The sequence below is a fragment of the Zeugodacus cucurbitae genome, chromosome X, assembly GCF_028554725.1.
Source record: "Zeugodacus cucurbitae isolate PBARC_wt_2022May chromosome X, idZeuCucr1.2, whole genome shotgun sequence".
Lineage (NCBI taxonomy): Eukaryota > Metazoa > Arthropoda > Insecta > Diptera > Tephritidae > Zeugodacus > Zeugodacus cucurbitae.
The window spans coordinates 12,609,057-12,633,566 of NC_071672.1; positions in this window are offsets into that span (position 1 = coordinate 12,609,057).

Sequence of the window (24,510 nt, forward strand, 5' to 3'; positions counted from 1 at the left end):
ACATTACATGACAAAACAAGCCAAGACAAGAAAAGACAAGACAAGACATGACATGACAAGACAAGGCAAGACAAGACAAGACAAGACAAGACAAGACAAGAAAAGACAAGACAAGAAAAGACAAGACAAGACAGGACAAGACAAGACAAGACAAGACAAGGCAAGACAAGACAAGACAAGACAAGACAAGACAAGACAAGAAAAGACAAGACAAGACAGGACAGGACAAGACAAGACAAGACAAGATAAGACCAGACAAGACAAGACCAGACAAGACAAGACAAGACAAGACAAGGCAAGACAAGACAAGACAAGACAAGACAAGACAAGACAAGACAAGACAAGGCAAGACAAGACAAGACAAGACAAGACAAGACAAGACAAGACAAGACAAGACAAGACAAGACAAGACAAGACAAGACAAGACAAGACAAGACAAGACAAGACAAGACAAGACAAGACAAGACAAGACAAGACAAGACAAGACAAGACAAGACAAGACAAGACAAGACAAGACAAGACAAGACAAGACAAGACATGACAAGACAAGACAAGACAAGACAAGACAAGACAAGACAAGACAAGACAAGACAAGACAAGACAAGACAAGACAAGTCAAGACAAGACAAGACAAGACAAGACAAGACAAGACAAGACAAGACAAGTCAAGACAAGACAAGACAAGACAAGACAAGACAAGATAAGACATGACAAGACAAGACAAGACAAGACAAGACAAGACAAGACAAGTCAAGACAAGACAAGACAAGACAAGACAAGACAAGACAAGACAAGACAAGAAAAGACAAGACAAGACAAGACAAGACAAGACAAGACAAGACAAGACAAGACAAGACAAGACAAGACAAGACAAGACAAGACAAGACAAGACAAGACAAGACAAGACAAGACAAGACAAGACAAGACAAGACAAGACAAGACAAGACAAGACAAGACAAGACAAGACAAGACAAGACAAGACAAGACAAGACAAGACAAGACAAGACAAGACAAGACAAGACAAGACAAGACAAGACAAGACAAGACAAGACAAGACAAGACAAGACAAGACAAGACAAGACAAGACAAGACAAGACAAGACAAGACAAGACAAGACAAGACAAGACAAGACAAGACAAGACAAGACAAGACAAGACAAGACAAGACAAGACAAGACAAGACAAGACAAGACAAGACAAGACAAGACAAGACAAGACAAGACAAGACAAGACAAGACAAGACAAGACAAGACAAGACAAGACAAGACAAGACAAGACAAGACAAGACAAGACAAGACAAGACAAGACAAGACAAGACAAGACAAGTCAAGACAAGACAAGACAAGACAAGGCAAGACAAGACAAGACAAGACAAGACAAGACAAGACAAGACAAGACAAGACAAGACAAGACAAGACAAGACAAGAAAAGACAAGAAAAGACAAGAAAAGACAAGAAAAGACAAGACAAGACAAGACAAGACAAGACAAGACAAGACATGACATGACAAGACAAAACAACACAACACACGACATGACATCACAAGACAAGACAAGACAAGACAAGACAAGACAATATAAGACATGACAAGACAAAACAACACAACACACGACATGACATTACATGACAAAACAAGACAAGACAAGACAACATAAAACAAGACAAGACAAGACATGACATGACATGACAAGACAAAACAAGACAAGACAAGACAAGACATGACAAGACAAAACAACACAACACACGACATGACATGACATGACAAGACAAGACAAGACATGACAATACACAAAAAGACAAGACAAAACAACTCAACACACGACATGACAAGACAAGACAAGACAAAGCAACACAAGACACGACATGACATGACATGACAAGACAAGACAAAACAACACAACACACGACAGGACAGGACAAGACAAGACAAGACAAGACAAGACAAGACAAGACACGACAAAACAACACAAGACAAGACAAAACAACACAACACACGACATGACATTACATGAGAAAACAAGACAATACAAGACAAGACAAAACAAGACAAGACAAGACAAGACAAGACAAGACAAGACCAGACAAGACAAGACAAGGCAAGATAAGGCAAGACAAGACAAGACAAGACAAGACAAGACAAAACAACACAACACAACACATGACATGACATGAAAAGACAAGACAGGACAAGACAAAACAAGACAAGACAAAACAACACAGCACACGACATGACATCACAAGACAATATAAGACATGACAAGACAAAACAACACAACACAACACACGACATGACATTACATGAGAAAACAAGACAATACAACACAAGACAAAACAAGACAAGACAAGACAAGACAAGACAAGACAAGACAAGACAAGACAACACAAGACTAGACAAGACAAGACAAGACAAGACAAGACAAGACAAGACAAGACAAGACAAGACAAGACAAGACAAGACAAGACAAAACAACACAACACACGACATGACATCACAAGACAAGAAAAGACAAGACAAGGCAAGACAAGACAAGACAAGACAAGACAAGACAAGACAAGACAAGACAAGACAAGACAAGACAAGACAAGACAAGACAAGACAAGACAAGACAAGACAAGACAAGACAAGACAAGACAAGACAAGACAAGACAAGACAAGACAAGACAAGACAAGACAAGACAAGACAAGACAAGACAAGACAAGACAAGACAAGACAAGACAAGGCAAGACAAGACAAGACAAGACAAGACAAGACAAGACAAGACAAGACAAGACAAGACAAGACAAGACAAGACAAGACAAGACAAGACAAGACAAAGCAACACAAGACACGACATGACATGACAAGACAAGACAAGACAAGACAAGACACGACAAAGCAACACAAGACAAGACAAGACAAGACAAGACAAAGCAACACAAGACACGACATGACATGACAAGACAAGACAAGACAAGAAAAGACACGACAAGACAAGACAAGACAAGACAAAGCAACACAAAGCAACACAAGACACGACATGACATGACATGACAAGACAAGACAAAACAACACAACACACGACAGGACAGGACAAGACAAGACAAGACAAGACATGATACGACAAAACAACACAAGACAAAACAACACAACACACGACATGACATTACATGAGAAAACAAGACAATACAACACAAGACAAAACAAGACAAGACAAGACAACACAAGACAAGACAAGACAAAACAAGACAAGACAAGACAACACAAGACAAGACAAGACAAGACAAGACAAGACAAGACAAGACAAGACAAGACAAGACAAGACAAGACAAGACAAGACAAGACAAGACAAGACAAGACAAGACAAGACAAGACAAGACAAGACAAGACAAGACAAGACAAGACAAGACAAGACAAGACAAGACAAGACAAGACAAGACAAGACAAGACAAGACAAGACAAGACAAGACAAGACAAGACAAAACAACACAACACACGACATGACATCACAAGACAAGACAAGACAAGACAAGTCAAGACAAGACAAGACAAGACAAGACAAGACAAGATAAGACATGACAAGACAAGACAAGACAAGACAAGACAAGACAAGACAAGTCAAGACAAGACAAGACAAGACAAGACAAGACAAGACAAGACAAGAAAAGACAAGACAAGACAAGACAAGACAAGACAAGACAAGAAAAGACAAGACAAGACAAGACAAGACAAGACAAGACAAGACAAGACAAGACAAGACAAGACAAGACAAGACAAGACAAGACAAGACAAGACAAGACAAGACAAGACAAGACAAGACAAGACAAGACAAGACAAGACAAGACAAGACAAGACAAGACAAGACAAGACAAGACAAGACAAGACAAGACAAGACAAGACAAGACAAGACAAGACAAGACAAGACAAGACAAGACAAGACAAGACAAGACAAGACAAGACAAGACAAGACAAGACAAGACAAGACAAGACAAGACAAGACAAGACAAGACAAGACAAGACAAGACAAGACAAGACAAGACAAGACAAGGCAAGACAAGACAAGACAAGACAAGACAAGACAAGACAAGACAAGACAAGACAAGACAAGACAAGACAAGACAAGACAAGACAAGACAAGACAAGACAAGACAAGACAAGACAAGACAAGACAAGACAAGACAAGACAAGACAAGACAAGACAAGACAAGACAAGACAAGACAAGACAAGACAAGACAAGACAAGACAAGACAAGACAAGACAAGACAAGACAAGACAAGACAAGACAAGACAAGACAAGACAAGACAAGACAAGACAAGACAAGACAAGACAAGACAAGACAAGACAAGACAAGACAAGACAAGACAAGACAAGACAAGACAAGACAAGACAAGACAAGACAAGACAAGTCAAGACAAGACAAGACAAGACAAGACAAGACAAGACAAGACAAGACAAGACAAGACAAGACAAGACAAGACAAGACAAGAAAAGACAAGAAAAGACAAGAAAAGACAAGAAAAGACAAGACAAGACAAGACAAGACAAGACAAGACAAGACATGACATGACAAGACAAAACAACACAACACACGACATGACATCACAAGACAAGACAAGACAAGACAAGACAAGACAATATAAGACATGACAAGACAAAACAACACAACACACGACATGACATTACATGACAAAACAAGACAAGACAAGACAACATAAAACAAGACAAGACAAGACATGACATGACATGACAAGACAAAACAAGACAAGACAAGACAAGACATGACAAGACATGACAAGACAAAACAACACAACACACGACATGACATGACATGACAAGACAAGACAAGACATGACAATACACAAAAAGACAAGACAAAACAACTCAACACACGACATGACAAGACAAGACAAGACAAAGCAACACAAGACACGACATGACATGACATGACAAGACAAGACAAAACAACACAACACACGACAGGACAGGACAAGACAAGACAAGACAAGACAAGACAAGACAAGACACGACAAAACAACACAAGACAAGACAAAACAACACAACACACGACATGACATTACATGAGAAAACAAGACAATACAAGACAAGACAAAACAAGACAAGACAAGACAAGACAAGACAAGACAAGACCAGACAAGACAAGACAAGGCAAGATAAGGCAAGACAAGACAAGACAAGACAAGACAAGACAAAACAACACAACACAACACATGACATGACATGAAAAGACAAGACAGGACAAGACAAAACAAGACAAGACAAAACAACACAACACACGACATGACATCACAAGACAATATAAGACATGACAAGACAAAACAACACAACACAACACACGACATGACATTACATGAGAAAACAAGACAATACAACACAAGACAAAACAAGACAAGACAAGACAAGACAAGACAAGACAAGACAAGACAAGACAAGACAAGACAAGACAACACAAGACTAGACAAGACAAGACAAGACAAGACAAGACAAGACAAGACAAGACAAGACAAGACAAGACAAGACAAAACAACACAACACACGACATGACATCACAAGACAAGAAAAGACAAGACAAGGCAAGACAAGACAAGACAAGACAAGACAAGACAAGACAAGACAAGACAAGACAAGACAAGACAAGACAAGACAAGACAAGACAAGACAAGACAAGACAAGACAAGACAAGACAAGACAAGACAAGACAAGACAAGACAAGACAAGACAAGACAAGACAAGGCAAGACAAGACAAGACAAGACAAGACAAGACAAGACAAGACAAGACAAGACAAGACAAGACAAGACAAGACAAGACAAGACAAGACAAGACAAGACAAGACAAGACAAGACAAGACAAGACAAGACAAAGCAACACAAGACACGACATGACATGACAAGACAAGACAAGACAAGACAAGACACGACAAAGCAACACAAGACAAGACAAGACAAGACAAGACAAAGCAACACAAGACACGACATGACATGACAAGACAAGACAAGACAAGACAAGACACGACAAGACAAGACAAGACAAGACAAAGCAACACAAAGCAACACAAGACACGACATGACATGACATGACAAGACAAGACAAAACAACACAACACACGACAGGACAGGACAAGACAAGACAAGACAAGACATGATACGACAAAACAACACAAGACAAAACAACACAACACACGACATGACATTACATGAGAAAACAAGACAATACAACACAAGACAAAACAAGACAAGACAAGACAACACAAGACAAGACAAGACAAAACAAGACAAGACAAGACAACACAAGACAAGACAAGACAAGACAAGACAAGACAAGACAAGACAAGACAAGACAAGACAAGACAAGACAAGACAAGACAAGACAAGACAAGACAAGACAAGACAAGACAAGACAAGACAAGACAAGACAAGACAAGACAAGACAAGACAAGACAAGACAAGACAAGACAAGACAAGACAAGACAAGACAAGACAAGACAAGACAAGACAAGACAAGACAAGACAAGACAAGACAAGACAAGACAAGACAAGACAAGACAAGACAAGACAAGACAAGACAAGACAAGACAAGACAAGACAAGACAAGACAAGACAAGACAAGACAAGACAAGACAAGACAAGACAAGACAAGACAAGACAAGACAAAACAACACAACACACGACATGACATCACAAGACAAGACAAGACAAGACAATATAAGACATGACAAGACAAAACAACACAACACACGACATGACATTACATGACAAAACAAGACAAGACATGACAATACACAACAAGACAAGACAAGACAAGACATGACAAGACAAAACAAGACAAGACAAAATAGCACAACACACGACATGACATGACATGACAAGACAAGACAAGACATGACAATACACAACAAGACAAGACAAAACAACACAACACACGACATGACAAGACAAGACAAGACAAGACAAAGCAACACAAGACACGACATCACATGACATGACAAGACAAGACAAAACAACACAACACACGACAGGACAGGACAAGACAAGACAAGACAAGACAAGACATGACACGACAAAACAACACAAGACATGACAAAAAAACACAACACACGACATGAGAAAACAAGACAATACAAGACAAGACAAAACAAGACAAGACAAGACATGTCAAGACAAGACAAGACAAGACAAGACAAGACAACACAAGACAAGACCAGACAAGACAAGACAAGACAAGACAAGACAAGACAAGACAAGACAAGACAAGACATGACAAGACAAAACAAGTCAAGACAAGACAAGACAAGACAAGACAAGACAAGACAAGACAAGACAAGACAAGACAAGACAAGACAAGACAAGACAAGACATGACAAGACAAAACAAGACAAGACAAGACAAGACAAGACATGACATGACAAGACAAAACAAGACAAGACAAAACAACACAACACACGACATGACATGACATGACAAGACAAGACAAGACAAGACAAAGCAACACAAGACACGACAGGACATGACATGACAAGACAAGACAAGACAAAACAACACAACAAACGACATGACATTACATGAGAAAACAAGACAATACAAGACTAGACAAAACAAGACAAGACAAGACAAGACAAGACCAGACAAGACAAGACAAGGCAAGATAAGGCAAGACAAGACAAGACAAGACAAGACAAGACAAGACAAGACAAGACAAGACAAAACAACACAACACAACACATGACATGACATGACAAGACAAGACAGGACAAGACAAAACAAGACAAGACAAAACAAGACAACACACGACATGACATCACAAGACAATATAAGACATGACAAGACAAAACAACACAACACACGACAAGACAAGACAAGGAGAAGACAAGACAAGACAAAACAACACAACACACGACATGACATTACATGACAAAACATGACAAGACAACATAAAACAAGACAAGACAAGACAAGACAACACAAGACAAGACAAGACAAAACAAGACAAGACAAGAAAAGACAAGACAAGACAAGACAAGACAAGACAAGACATGACAAGACAAAACAAGACAAGACAAGACAAGACAAGACATGACATGACAAGACAAAACAAGACAAGACAAAACAACACAACACACGACATGACATGACATGACAAGACAAGACAAGACAAGACAAGACAAAGCAACACAAGACACGACAGGACATGACATGACAAGACAAGACAAGACAAGACTAGACAAAACAACACAACACACGACATGACATGACATGACAAGACAAAGCAAGACAAGACAAGACAAGATAAGACAAGATATGACAAGACAAGACAAGACAGGACAGGACAACCAAGACAAGACAAGACAAGACAAGACAAGACAAGACAAGACAAGACAAGACAAGACAAGACAAGACAAGACAAGACAAGACAAGACAAGACAAGACAAGACAAGACAAGACAAGACATGACAAGACAAGATAAGACATGACAAGACAAAGCAAGACAAGACAAAACAACACAACACACGTCAGGACAGGACAAGACAAGACAAGACAAGACGAGGTAACACAAGACAAGACAAGACAAGACAAGACATGACAAGACAAGACAGGACAGGACAAGACAAGACAAGACAAGACAAGACAAGACAAGACGAGACAAGACAAGACAAGACAAGACAAGACAAGACAAGACATGACAAGACAAGACAGGACAGGACAAGACAAGACAAGACAAGACAAGACAAGACAAGACAAGACAAGACAAGACAAGACAAAACAACACAACACACGACATGACATCACAAGACAAGACAATATAAGACATGACAAGACAAAACAACACAACACACGACAGACAAGGCAAGACAAGGAGAAGACAAGACAAGACAAGACAAGACAAGACAAGACAAGACAAGACAAGACAAGACAAGACAAGACAAGACAAGACAAGACAAGACAAGACAAGACAAGACAAGACAAGACAAGACAAGACAAGACAAGACAAGACAAGACAAGACAAGACAAGACAAGACAAGACAAGACAAGACAAGACAAGACAAGACAAGACAAGACAAGACAAGACAAGACAAGACAAGACAAGACAAGACAAGACATGACAAGACAAAACAACACAACACACGACATGACATCACAAGACAAGACAAGACAAGACAAGACAAGACAATATAAGACATGACAAGACAAAACAACACAACACACGACATGACATTACATGACAAAACAAGACAAGACAAGACAACATAAAACAAGACAAGACAAGACAAGACAAGACATGACATGACAAGACAAAACAAGACAAGACAAGACAAGACAAAACAACACAACACACGACATGACATTACATGACAAGACAAGACAAGACATGACAATACACAACAAGACAAGACAAAACAACACAACACACGACATGACAAGACAAGACAAGACAAAGCAACACAAGACACGACATGACATGACATGACAAGACAAGACAAAACAACACAACACACGACAGGACAGGACAAGACAAGACAAGACAAGACAAGACAAGACAAGACACGACAAAACAACACAAGACAAGACAAAACAACACAACACACGACATGACATTACATGAGAAAACAAGACAATACAAGACAAGACAAGACAAAACAAGACAAGACAAGACAAAACAAGACAAGACCAGACCAGACAAGACAAGGCAAGATAAGGCAAGACAAGACAAGACAAGACAAGACAAGACAAAACAAGACAAGACAAGACAAAACAACACAACACAACACATGACATGACATGAACATGACATGAAAAGACAAGACAGGACAAGACAAAACAAGACAAGACAAAACAACACAACACACGACATGACATCACAAGACAATATAAGACATGACAAGACAAAACAACACAACACACGACATGACAAGACAAGACAAGGAGAAGACAAGACAAGACAAAACAACACAACACACGACATGACATCACAAGACAATATAATACAAGACAAGACAAGACAACATAAAACAAGACAAGACAAGACAAGACAAGACAAGACAAGACAAGACAAGACAAGACAAGACAAGACAAGACAAGACAAGACAAGACAAGACAAGACAAGACAAGACAAGACAAGACAAGACAAGACAAGACAAGACAAGACAAGACAAGACAAGACAAGACAAGACAAGACAAGACAAGACAAGACAAGACAAGACAAGACAAGACAAGACAAGACAAGACAAGAGAAGACAAGACAAGACAAGACAAGACAAGACAAAACAAGACATGACAAGACAAAACAAGACAAGACAAGACAAGACAAGACACGACATGACAAGACAAAACAAGACAAGACAAGACAAGCCAAGACACGACATGACATGACATGACAAGACAAGACAAGACAAGACAAGACAAGACAAGACAAGACAAGACAAGACAAGACAAGACAAGACAAGACAAGACATGACAAGACAAGATAAGACATGACAAGACATGACAAGACAAAGCAAGACAAGACAAAACAAGACAGGACAGGACAGGACAAGACAAGACAAAACAACACAACACACGACATTACATCACAAGACAAGACAAGACAAGACAATATAAGACATGACAAGACAAAACAACACAACTCACGACAGACAAGACAAGACAAGGAGAAGACAAGACAAGACAAAACAACACAACACACGACATGACATTACATGACAAAACAAGACAAGACAAGACAAGACACGACAAGACAAAACAAGACAAGACAAGACAAAACAAGACAAGACAAGACAAGACAAGACAAGACAAGACAAGACAAGACAAGACAAGACAAGACAAGACAAGACAAGACAAGACAAGACAAGACAAGACAAGACAATATAAGACAAGACAAGACTAGACAAAACAACACAACACACGACATGACATGACATGACAAGACAAAGCAAGACAAGACAAGACAAGACAAGACAAGATATGACAAGACAAGACAAGACAGGACAGAACAACCAAGACAAGACAAGACAAGACAAGACAAGACAAGACAAGACAAGACAAGACAAGACAAGACAAGACAAGACAAGACAAGACAAGACAAGACAAGACAAGACAAGACAAGACAAGACATGACAAGACAAGATAAGACATGACAAGACAAAGCAAGACAAGACAAAACAACACAACACACGTCAGGACATGACATGACAAGACAAAGCAAGACAAGACAAGACAAGACAAGACAAGATATGACAAGACAAGACAAGACAGGACAAGACAAGACAAGACAAGACAAGACAAGACATGACAAGACAAGATAAGACATGACAAGACAAAGCAAGACTAGACAAAACAACACAACACACGACATGACATGACATGACAAGACAAAGCAAGACAAGACAAGACAAGACAAGACAAGATATGACAAGACAAGACAAGACAGGACAGGACAACCAAGACAAGACAAGACAAGACAAGACAAGACAAGACAAGACAAGACAAGACAAGACAAGACAAGACAAGACTAGACAAAACAACACAACACACGACATGACATGACATGACAAGACAAAGCAAGACAAGACAAGACAAGACAAGACAAGATATGACAAGACAAGACAAGACAGGACAGGACAACCAAGACAAGACAAGACAAGACAAGACAAGACAAGACAAGACAAGACAAGACAAGACAAGACAAGACAAGACAAGACAAGACAAGACAAGACAAGACAAGACAAGACAAGACAAGACATGACAAGACAAGATAAGACATGACAAGACAAAGCAAGACAAGACAAAACAACACAACACACGTCAGGACAGGACAAGACAAGACAAGACAAGACGAGGCAACACAAGACAAGACAAGACAAGACAAGACATGACAAGACAAGACAGGACAGGACAAGACAAGACAAGACAAGACAAGACAAGACAAGACAAGACGATACAAGACAAGACAAGACAAGACAAGACAAGACAAGACATGACAAGACAAGACAGGACAGGACAAGACAAGACAAGACAAGACAAGACAAGACAAGACAAGACAAGACAAAACAACACAACACACGACATGACATCACAAGACAAGACAATATAAGACATGACAAGACAAAACAACACAACACACGACAGACAAGGCAAGACAAGGAGAAGACAAGACAAGACAAGACAAGACAAGACAAGACAAGACAAGACAAGACAAGACAAGACAAGACAAGACAAGACAAGACAAGACAAGACAAGACAAGACAAGACAAGACAAGACAAGACAAGACAAGACAAGACAAGACAAGACAAGACAAGACAAGACATGACAAGACAAAACAACACAACACACGACATGACATCACAAGACAAGACAAGACAAGACAAGACAAGACAATATAAGACATGACAAGACAAAACAACACAACACACGACATGACATTACATGACAAAACAAGACAAGACAAGACAACATAAAACAAGACAAGACAAGACAAGACAAGACATGACATGACAAGACAAAACAAGACAAGACAAGACAAGACAAAACAACACAACACACGACATGACATTACATGACAAGACAAGACAAGACATGACAATACACAACAAGACAAAACAAAACAACACAACACACGACATGACAAGACAAGACAAGACAAAGCAACACAAGACACGACTTGACATGACATGACAAGACAAGACAAAACAACACAACACACGACAGGACAGGACAAGACAAGACAAGACAAGACAAGACAAGACAAGACACGACAAAACAACACAAGACAAGACAAAACAACACAACACACGACATGACATTACATGAGAAAACAAGACAATACAAGACAAGACAAGACAAAACAAGACAAGACAAGACAAAACAAGACAAGACCAGACCAGACAAGACAAGGCAAGATAAGGCAAGACAAGACAAGACAAGACAAGACAAGACAAAACAAGACAAGACAAGACAAAACAACACAACACAACACATGACATGACATGAACATGACATGAAAAGACAAGACAGGACAAGACAAAACAAGACAAGACAAAACAACACAACACACGACATGACATCACAAGACAATATAAGACATGACAAGACAAAACAACACAACACACGACATGACAAGACAAGACAAGGAGAAGACAAGACAAGACAAAACAACACAACACACAACATGACATCACAAGACAATATAAGACAAGACAAGACAAGACAACATAAAACAAGACAAGACAAGACAAGACAAGACAAGACAAGACAAGACAAGACAAGACAAGACAAGACAAGACAAGACAAGACAAGACAAGACAAGACAAGACAAGACAAGACAAGACAAGACAAGACAAGACAGGACAAGACAAGACAAGACAAGACAAGACAAGACAAGACAAAACAAGACATGACAAGACAAAACAAGACAAGACAAGACAAGACAAGACACGACATGACAAGACAAAACAAGACAAGACAAGACAAGCCAAGACACGACATGACATGACATGACAAGACAAGACAAGACAAGACAAGACAAGACAAGACAAGACAAGACAAGACAAGACAAGACAAGACAAGACAAGACAAGACAAGACAAGACATGACAAGACAAGATAAGACATGACAAGACATGACAAGACAAAGCAAGACAAGACAAAACAAGACAGGACAGGACAAGACAAGACAAAACAACACAACACACGACATTACATCACAAGACAAGACAAGACAAGACAATATAAGACATGACAAGACAAAACAACACAACTCACGACAGACAAGACAAGACAAGGAGAAGACAAGACAAGACAAAACAACACAACACACGACATGACATTACATGACAAAACAAGACAAGACAAGACAAGACAAGACACGACAAGACAAAACAAGACAAGACAAGACAAAACAAGACAAGACAAGACAAGACAAGACAAGACAAGACATGACAAGACAAGACAAGACAAGACAAGACAAGACAAGACAAGACACGACAAGACAAAACAAGACAAGACAAGACAAAACAAGACAAGACAAGACAAGACAAGACAAGACAAGACAAGACAAGACAAGACAAGACAAGACAAGACAAGACAAGACAAGACAAGACAAGACAAGACAAGACAAGACAAGACAAGACAAGACAAGACAAGACAAGACAAGACAAGACAAGACAAGACAAGACAAGACAAGACAAGACAAGACAAGACAAGACAAGACAAGACAAGACAAGACAAGACAAGACAAGACAAGACAAGACAAGACAAGACAAGACAAGACAAGACATAACAAGACAAGACAAGACAAGACAAAACAGCACAACACACGACATGACATGACATGACAAGACAAGACAAAACAACACAACACACGTCAGGACAGGACAAGACAAGACAAGACAAGACGAGGCAACACAAGACAAGACAAGACAAGACAAGACAAGACATGACAAGACAAGACAAGACAGGACAAGACAAGACAAGACAAGACAAGACAAGACAAGACAAGACAAGACAAGACAAGACAAGACAAGACAAGACAAGACAAGACAAGACAAGACAAGACAAGACAAGACAAGACAAGACAAGACAAGACAAGACAAGACAAGACAAGACAAGACAAGACAAGACAAGACAAGACAAGACAAGACAAGACAAGACAAGACAAGACAAGACAAGACAAGACAATATAAGACATGACAAGACAAAACAACACAACACACGACATGACATAACATGACAAAACAAGACAAGACAAGACAACATAAAACAAGACAAGACATAACAAGACAAGACAAGACAAGACAAAACAGCACAACACACGACATGACATGACATGACAAGACAAGACAAAACAACACAACACACGTCAGGACAGGACAAGACAAGACAAGACAAGACGAGGCAACACAAGACAAGACAAGACAAGACAAGACAAGACATGACAAGACAAGACAAGACAGGACAAGACAGGACAAGACAAGACAAGACAAGACGAGGCAACACAAGACAAGACAAGACAAGACAAGACAAGACATGACAAGACAAGACAAGACAGGACAAGACAAGACAAGACAAGACAAGACAAGACAAGACAAGACAAGACAAGACAAGACAAGACAAGACAAGACAAGACAAGACAAGACAAGACAAGACAAGACAAGACAAGACAAGACATGACAAGACAAGATAAGACATGACAAGACATGACAAGACAAAGCAAGACAAGACAAAACAAGACAGGACAGGACAAGACAAGACAAAACAACACAACACACGACATTACATCACAAGACAAGACAAGACAAGACAATATAAGACATGACAAGACAAAACAACACAACTCACGACAGACAAGACAAGACAAGGAGAAGACAAGACAAGACAAAACAACACAACACACGACATGACATTACATGACAAAACAAGACAAGACAAGACAAGACAAGACACGACAAGACAAAACAAGACAAGACAAGACAAAACAAGACAAGACAAGACAAGACAAGACAAGACAAGACATGACAAGACAAGACAAGACAAGACAAGACAAGACAAGACAAGACACGACAAGACAAAACAAGACAAGACAAGACAAAACAAGACAAGACAAGACAAGACAAGACAAGACAAGACAAGACAAGACAAGACAAGACAAGACAAGACAAGACAAGACAAGACAAGACAAGACAAGACAAGACAAGACAAGACAAGACAAGACAAGACAAGACAAGACAAGACAAGACAAGACAAGACAAGACAAGACAAGACAAGACAAGACAAGACAAGACAAGACAAGACAAGACAAGACAAGACAAGACAAGACAAGACAAGACAAGACAAGACAAGACAAGACAAGACAAGACAAGACAAGACATAACAAGACAAGACAAGACAAGACAAAACAGCACAACACACGACATGACATGACATGACAAGACAAGACAAAACAACACAACACACGTCAGGACAGGACAAGACAAGACAAGACAAGACGAGGCAACACAAGACAAGACAAGACAAGACAAGACAAGACATGACAAGACAAGACAAGACAGGACAAGACAAGACAAGACAAGACAAGACAAGACAAGACAAGACAAGACAAGACAAGACAAGACAAGACAAGACAAGACAAGACAAGACAAGACAAGACAAGACAAGACAAGACAAGACAAGACAAGACAAGACAAGACAAGACAAGACAAGACAAGACAAGACAAGACAAGACAAGACAAGACAAGACAAGACAAGACAAGACAAGACAATATAAGACATGACAAGACAAAACAACACAACACACGACATGACATAACATGACAAAACAAGACAAGACAAGACAACATAAAACAAGACAAGACAAGACAAGACAAGACATGACAAGACAAGACAAAACAACACAAAACACGACATGACAAGACAAGATAAGACAAGACAAGACAAGACAAGACAAGACAAGACATGACAAGACAAAACAAGACAAGACAAAACAGCACAACACACGACATGACATGACATGACAAGACAAGACAAAACAACACAACACACGTCAGGACAGGACAAGACAAGACAAGACAAGACGAGGCAACACAAGACAAGACAAGACAAGACAAGACAAGACATGACAAGACAAGACAAGACAGGACAAGACAAGACAAGACAAGACAAGACGAGACAAGACAAGACAAGACAAGACAAGACAAGACAAGACAAGACAAGACAAGACAAGACAAAACAAGACAAGACAAGACAGGACAGGACAAGACAAGACAAGACAAGACAAGACAAGACAAGACAAAACAACACAACACACGACATGACATCACCAGACAAGACAAGACAAGACAAGACAATATAAGACATGACAAGACAAAACAACACAACACACGACAGACAAGACAAGACAAGGAGAAGACAAGACAAGACAAAACAACACAACACACGACATGACATTACATTACAAGACAAGACATGACAAGACAAGACAAGACAAGACAAGACAAGACAAGACAAGACAAGACAAGACAAGACAAGACAAGACAAGACAAGACAAGACAAGACAAGACAAGACAAGACAAGACAAGACAAGACAAGACAAGACAAGACAAGACAAGACAAAACAAGACAAGACAAGACAAGACATGATAAGACAAAACAAGACAAGACAAAACAACACAACACACGACATGACATGACATGACAAGACAAGACAAGACAAGACAAGGCATGACAAGACAAGACAAGACAGGACAAGACAAGACAAGACAAGACGAAACAAGACAAGACAAGACAAGACAAGACATGACAAGACAAAACAAGACAAGACAAAACAACACAACACACGACATGACATGACATGACAAGACAAGATAAAACAACACAACACACGTCAGGACAGGACAAGCCAAGACAAGACAAGACGAGACAACACAAGACAAGACAAGACAAGACAAGACAAGACATGACAAGACAAGACAAGACAGGACAAGACAAGACAAGACAAGACAAGACGAGACAAGACAAGACAAGACAAGACAAGACAAGACAAGACAAGACAAGACAAGACATAACAAGACAAGACAAGACAGGACAAGACAAGACAAGACAAGACAAGACAAGACAAGACAAGACAAGACAAGACAAGACAAAACAACACAACACACGACAGACAAGACAAGACAAGGAGAAGACAAGACAAGACAAAACAACACAACACACGACATGACATTACATTACAAGACAAGACATGACAAGACAAGACAAGACAAGACAGGACAAGACAAGACAAGACAAGACAAGACAAGACAAAACAACACAACACACGACATGACATCACAAGACAAGACAAGACAAGACAATATTAGACATGACAAGACAAAACAACACAACACACGACAGACAAGACAAGACAAGACAAGACAAGACAAGACAAGACAAGACAAGACAAGACAAGACAAGACAAGACAAGACAAGACAGGACAGGACAAGACAAGACAAGACAAGACAAGACACGACAAGACAAGACAAGACAGGACAACCAAGACAAGACAAGACAAGACAAGACAAGACATGACAAGACAAGATAAGACATGACAAGACAAGACAAGACAAGACAAAACAAGACAGGACAGGACAAGACAAGACAAGACAAGACAAAACAAGACAAGACAAGACAAGACAAGACAAGACAAAACAACACAACACACGACATGAAATCACAAGACAAGACAATATAAGACATGACAAGACAAAACAACACAACTCACGACAGACAAGACAAGACAAGGAGAAGACAAGACAAGACAAAACAACACAACACACGGCATGACATTACATGACAAAACAAGACAAGACAAGACACGACAAAACAAAACAAGACAAGACAAGACAAAACAAGACAAGACAAGACAAGACAAGACAAGACAAGACAAGACAAGACAAGACAAGACAAGACAAGACAAGACAAGACAAGACAAGACAAGACAAGACAAGACAAGACAAGACAAGACAAGACAAGACAAGACAAGACAAGACAAGACAAGACAAGACAAGACAAGACAAGACAAGACAAGACAAGACAAGACAAGACAAGACAAGACAAGACAAGACAAGACAAGACAAGACAAGACAAGACAAGACAAGACAAGACAAGACAAGACAAGACAAGACAAGACAAGACAAGACAAGACAAGACAAGACAAGACAAGACAAGACAAGACAAGACAAGACAAGACAAGACAAGACAAGACAAGACAAGACAAGACAAGACAAGACAAGACAAGACAAGACAAGACAAGACAAGACAAGACAAGACAAGACAAGACAAGACAAGACAAGACAAGACAAGACAAGACAAGACAAGACAAGACAAGACAAGACAAGACAAGACAAGACAAGACAAGACAAGACAAGACAAGACAAGACAAGACAAGACAAGACAAGACAAGACAAGACATAACAAGACATAACAAGACAAAACAAGACAAGACAAGACAAGACATGACAAGACAAAACAAGACTAAACAACACAACACACGACATGACATGACATGATACGACAAAACAACATAAGACACGACATGACATGACAAGACAAGACAAAACAACACAACACACGACAGGACAGGACAAGACAAGACAAGACATGACACGACATGACATGACATGACAAGACAAGACAAGACAAGACATGATACGACAAAACAACATAAGACACGACAAGACAAGACAAGACAAGACAAGACTAAACAACACAACACACGACATGACATGACATGACAAGACAAGACAAGACATGATACGACACAACAACATAAGACACGACAAGACAAGACAAGACAAGACAAGACAAGACAAGACAAGACAAGACAAGACAAGACAAGACAAAACAAGACAAGACAAGACAAGACATGATAAGACAAAACAAGACAAGACAAAACAACACAACACACGACATGACATGACATGACAAGACAAGACAAGACAAGACAAGACAGGACAAGACAAGACAAGACAAAACAAGACAAGACAAGACAAGACAAGACATGACAAGACAAAACAAGACAAGACAAAACAGCACAACACACGACATGACATGACATGACAAGACAAGACAAAACAACACAACACACGTCAGGACAGGACAAGACAAGACAAGACAAGACGAGGCAACACAAGACAAGACAAGACAAGACAAGACAAGACATGACAAGACAAGACAAGACAGGACAAGACAAGACAAGACAAGACAAGACGAGACAAGACAAGACAAGACAAGACAAGACAAGACAAGACAAGACAAGACAAGACAAGACATAACAAGACAAGACAAGACAGGACAGGACAAGACAAGACAAGACAAGACAAGACAAGACAAAACAACACAACACACGACATGACATCACCAGACAAGACAAGACAAGACAAGACAAGACAAGACAATATAAGACATGACAAGACAAAACAACACAACACACGACAGACAAGACAAGACAAGGAGAAGACAAGACAAGACAAAACAACACAACACACGACATGACATTACATTACAAGACAAGACATGACAAGACAAGACAAGACAAGACAAGACAAGACAAGACAAGACAAGACAAGACAAGACAAGACAAGACAAGACATGATAAGACAAAACAAGACAAGACAAAACAACACAACACACGACATGACATGACATGACAAGACAAGACAAGACAAGACAAGGCATGACAAGACAAGACAAGACAAGACAGGACAAGACAAGACAAGACAAGACGAAACAAGACAAGACAAGACAAGACAAGACATGACAAGACAAAACAAGACAAGACAAAACAACACAACACACGACATGACATGACATGACAAGACAAGATAAAACAACACAACACACGTCAGGACAGGACAAGACAAGACAAGACAAGACGAGGCAACACAAGACAAGACAAGACAAGACAAGACAAGACATGACAAGACAAGACAAGACAGGACAAGACAAGACAAGACAAGACAAGACGAGACAAGACAAGACAAGACAAGACAAGACAAGACAAGACAAGACATAACAAGACAAGACAAGACAGGACAGGACAAGACAAGACAAGACAAGACAAGACAAGACAAGACAAGACAAGACAAGACAACACAACACACGACAGACAAGACAAGACAAGGAGAAGACAAGACAAGACAAAACAATACAACACACGACATGACATTACATTACAAGACAAGACATGACAAGACAAGACAAGACAGGACAGGACAAGACAAGACAAGACAAGACAAGACAAGACAAGACAAGACAAGACAAAACAACACAACACACGACATGACATCACAAGACAAGACAAGACAAGACAATATTAGACATGACAAGACGAAACAACACAACACACGACAGAGAAGACAAGACAAGACAAGACAAGACAAGACAAGACAAGACAAGACAAGACAAGACAAGACAAGACAAGACAAGACAAGACAAGACAAGACAAGACAGGACAGGACAAGACAAGACAAGACAAGACAAGACACGACAAGACAAGACAAGACAGGACAACCAAGACAAGACAAGACAAGACAAGACAAGACAAGACAAGACAAGACATAACAAGACAAGACAAGACAGGACAGGACAAGACAAGACAAGACAAGACAAGACAAGACAAAACAACACAACACACGACATGACATCACCAGACAAGACAAGACAAGACAAGACAAGACAAGACAAGACGAGACAAGACAAGACAAGACAAGACAAGACAAGACAAGACAAGACAAGACAAGACAAGACAAGACAAGACAAGACATAACAAGACAAGACAAGACAGGACAGGACAAGACAAGACAAGACAAGACAAGACAAGACAAAACAACACAACACACGACATGACATCACCAGACAAGACAAGACAAGACAAGACAAGACAAGACAATATAAGACATGACAAGACAAAACAACACAACACACGACAGACAAGACAAGACAAGGAGAAGACAAGACAAGACAAAACAACACAACACACGACATGACATTACATTACAAGACAAGACATGACAAGACAAGACAAGACAAGACAAGACAAGACAAGACAAGACAAGACAAGACAAGACAAGACAAGACATGATAAGACAAAACAAGACAAGACAAAACAACACAACACACGACATGACATGACATGACAAGACAAGACAAGACAAGACAAGGCATGACAAGACAAGACAAGACAGGACAAGACAAGACAAGACAAGACGAAACAAGACAAGACAAGACAAGACAAGACATGACAAGACAAAACAAGACAAGACAAAACAACACAACACACGACATGACATGACATGACAAGACAAGATAAAACAACACAACACACGTCAGGACAGGACAAGACAAGACAAGACAAGACGAGGCAACACAAGACAAGACAAGACAAGACAAGACAAGACATGACAAGACAAGACAAGACAGGACAAGACAAGACAAGACAAGACAAGACGAGACAAGACAAGACAAGACAAGACAAGACAAGACAAGACAAGACATAACAAGACAAGACAAGACAGGACAGGACAAGACAAGACAAGACAAGACAAGACAAGACAAGACAAGACAAGACAAGACAAAACAACACAACACACGACAGACAAGACAAGACAAGGAGAAGACAAGACAAGACAAAACAACACAACACACGACATGACATTACATTACAAGACAAGACATGACAAGACAAGACAAGACAGGACAGGACAAGACAAGACAAGACAAGACAAGACAAGACAAGACAAGACAAGACAAAACAACACAACACACGACATGACATCACAAGACAAGACAAGACAAGACAATATTAGACATGACAAGACGAAACAACACAACACACGACAGAGAAGACAAGACAAGACAAGACAAGACAAGACAAGACAAGACAAGACAAGACAAGACAAGACAAGACAAGACAAGACAAGACAAGACAAGACAAGACAAGACAAGACAAGACAAGACAAGACAAGACAAGACAAGACAAGACAAGACAGGACAGGACAAGACAAGACAAGACAAGACAAGACACGACAAGACAAGACAAGACAGGACAACCAAGACAAGACAAGACAAGACAAGACAAGACATGACAAGACAAGACAAAACAAGACAGGACAGGACAAGACAAGACAAGACAAGACAAAACAAGACAAGACAAGACAAGACAAGACAAGACAAGACAAGACAAGACAAAACAACACAACACACGACATGAAATCACAAGACAAGACAATATAAGACATGACAAGACAAAACAACACAACTCACGACAGACAAGACAAGACAAGGAGAAGACAAGACAAGACAAAACAACACAACACACGGCATGACATTACATGACAAAACAAGACAAGACAAGACAAGACAAGACACGACAAAACAAAACAAGACAAGACAAGACAAAACAAGACAAGACAAGACAAGACAAGACAAGACAAGACAAGACAAGACAAGACAAGACAAGACAAGACAAGACAAGACAAGACAAGACAAGACAAGACAAGACAAGACAAGACAAGACAAGACAAGACAAGACAAGACAAGACAAGACAAGACAAGACAAGACATAACAAGACAAAACAAGACAAGACAAGACAAGACAAGACATGACAAGACAAAACAAGACTAAACAACACAACACACGACATGACATGACATGACAAGACAAGACAAGACAAGACAAAACAACACAACACACGACATGACAAGACAAGACAAAACAACACAACACACGACATGACATGACATCACAAGACAAGACAAGACATGACAAGGCAAAACAACAAAACGCACGTCAGGACAGGACAAAACAACACAAGACAAGGAGAAGAAAAGACAAGACAAAGCAACACAAGACACGGCATGACATGACATGACAAGACAAGACAAAACAACACAACACACGACAGGACAGGACAAGACAAGACAAGTCAAGACATGACACGACAAAACAACACAAGACAAGACAAAACAACACAACACACGACATGACATTACATGACAAAACAAGACAACATAAAACAAGACAAGACAAGACAAGACAAAACTAGACAAAACAACACAAGACAAGAAAAAACAACACAACACACGACATGACAAGACAAGAATAGACAAGACTAGACAAGACAAGACAAGACAAGACAAGACAAGACAAGACAAGACAAGACAAGACAAAACAACACAACACACGACATGACATGACATGACAAGACAAGACAAGACAAGACAAGACATGACAAGACAATATAAGACATGACAATACACGACAAGACAAGACAAAACAACACCACACGACATGACAAGACAAGATAAGACAAGACAAAGCAACACAACACACGACATGACAAGACAAGACATGACAAGACAAGACAAGACAAGACAAGACAAAACAACACAACACACGACATGACATCACCAGACAAGACAAGACAAGACAAGACAAGACAAGACAAGACAAGACAAGACAAGACAAGACAAGACAAGACATGACAAGACAATATAAGACATGACAATACACGACAAGACAAGACAAAACAACACCACACGACATGACAAGACAAGATAAGACAAGACAAAGCAACACAACACACGACATGACAAGACAAGACAAGACAAGACAAGACAAGACAAGACAAGACAAAACAACACAACACACGACATGACATCACCAGACAAGACAAGACAAGACAAGACAAGACAAGACAATATAAGACATGACAAGACAAAACAACACAACACACGACAGACAAGACAAGACAAGGAGAAGACAAGACAAGACAAAACAACACAACACACGACATGACATTACATTACAAGACAAGACATGACAAGACAAGACAAGACAAGACAAGACAAGACAAGACAAGACAAGACAAGACAAGACAAGACAAGACAAGACATGATAAGACAAAACAAGACAAGACAAAACAACACAACACACGACATGACATGACATGACAAGACAAGACAAGACAAGACAAGGCATGACAAGACA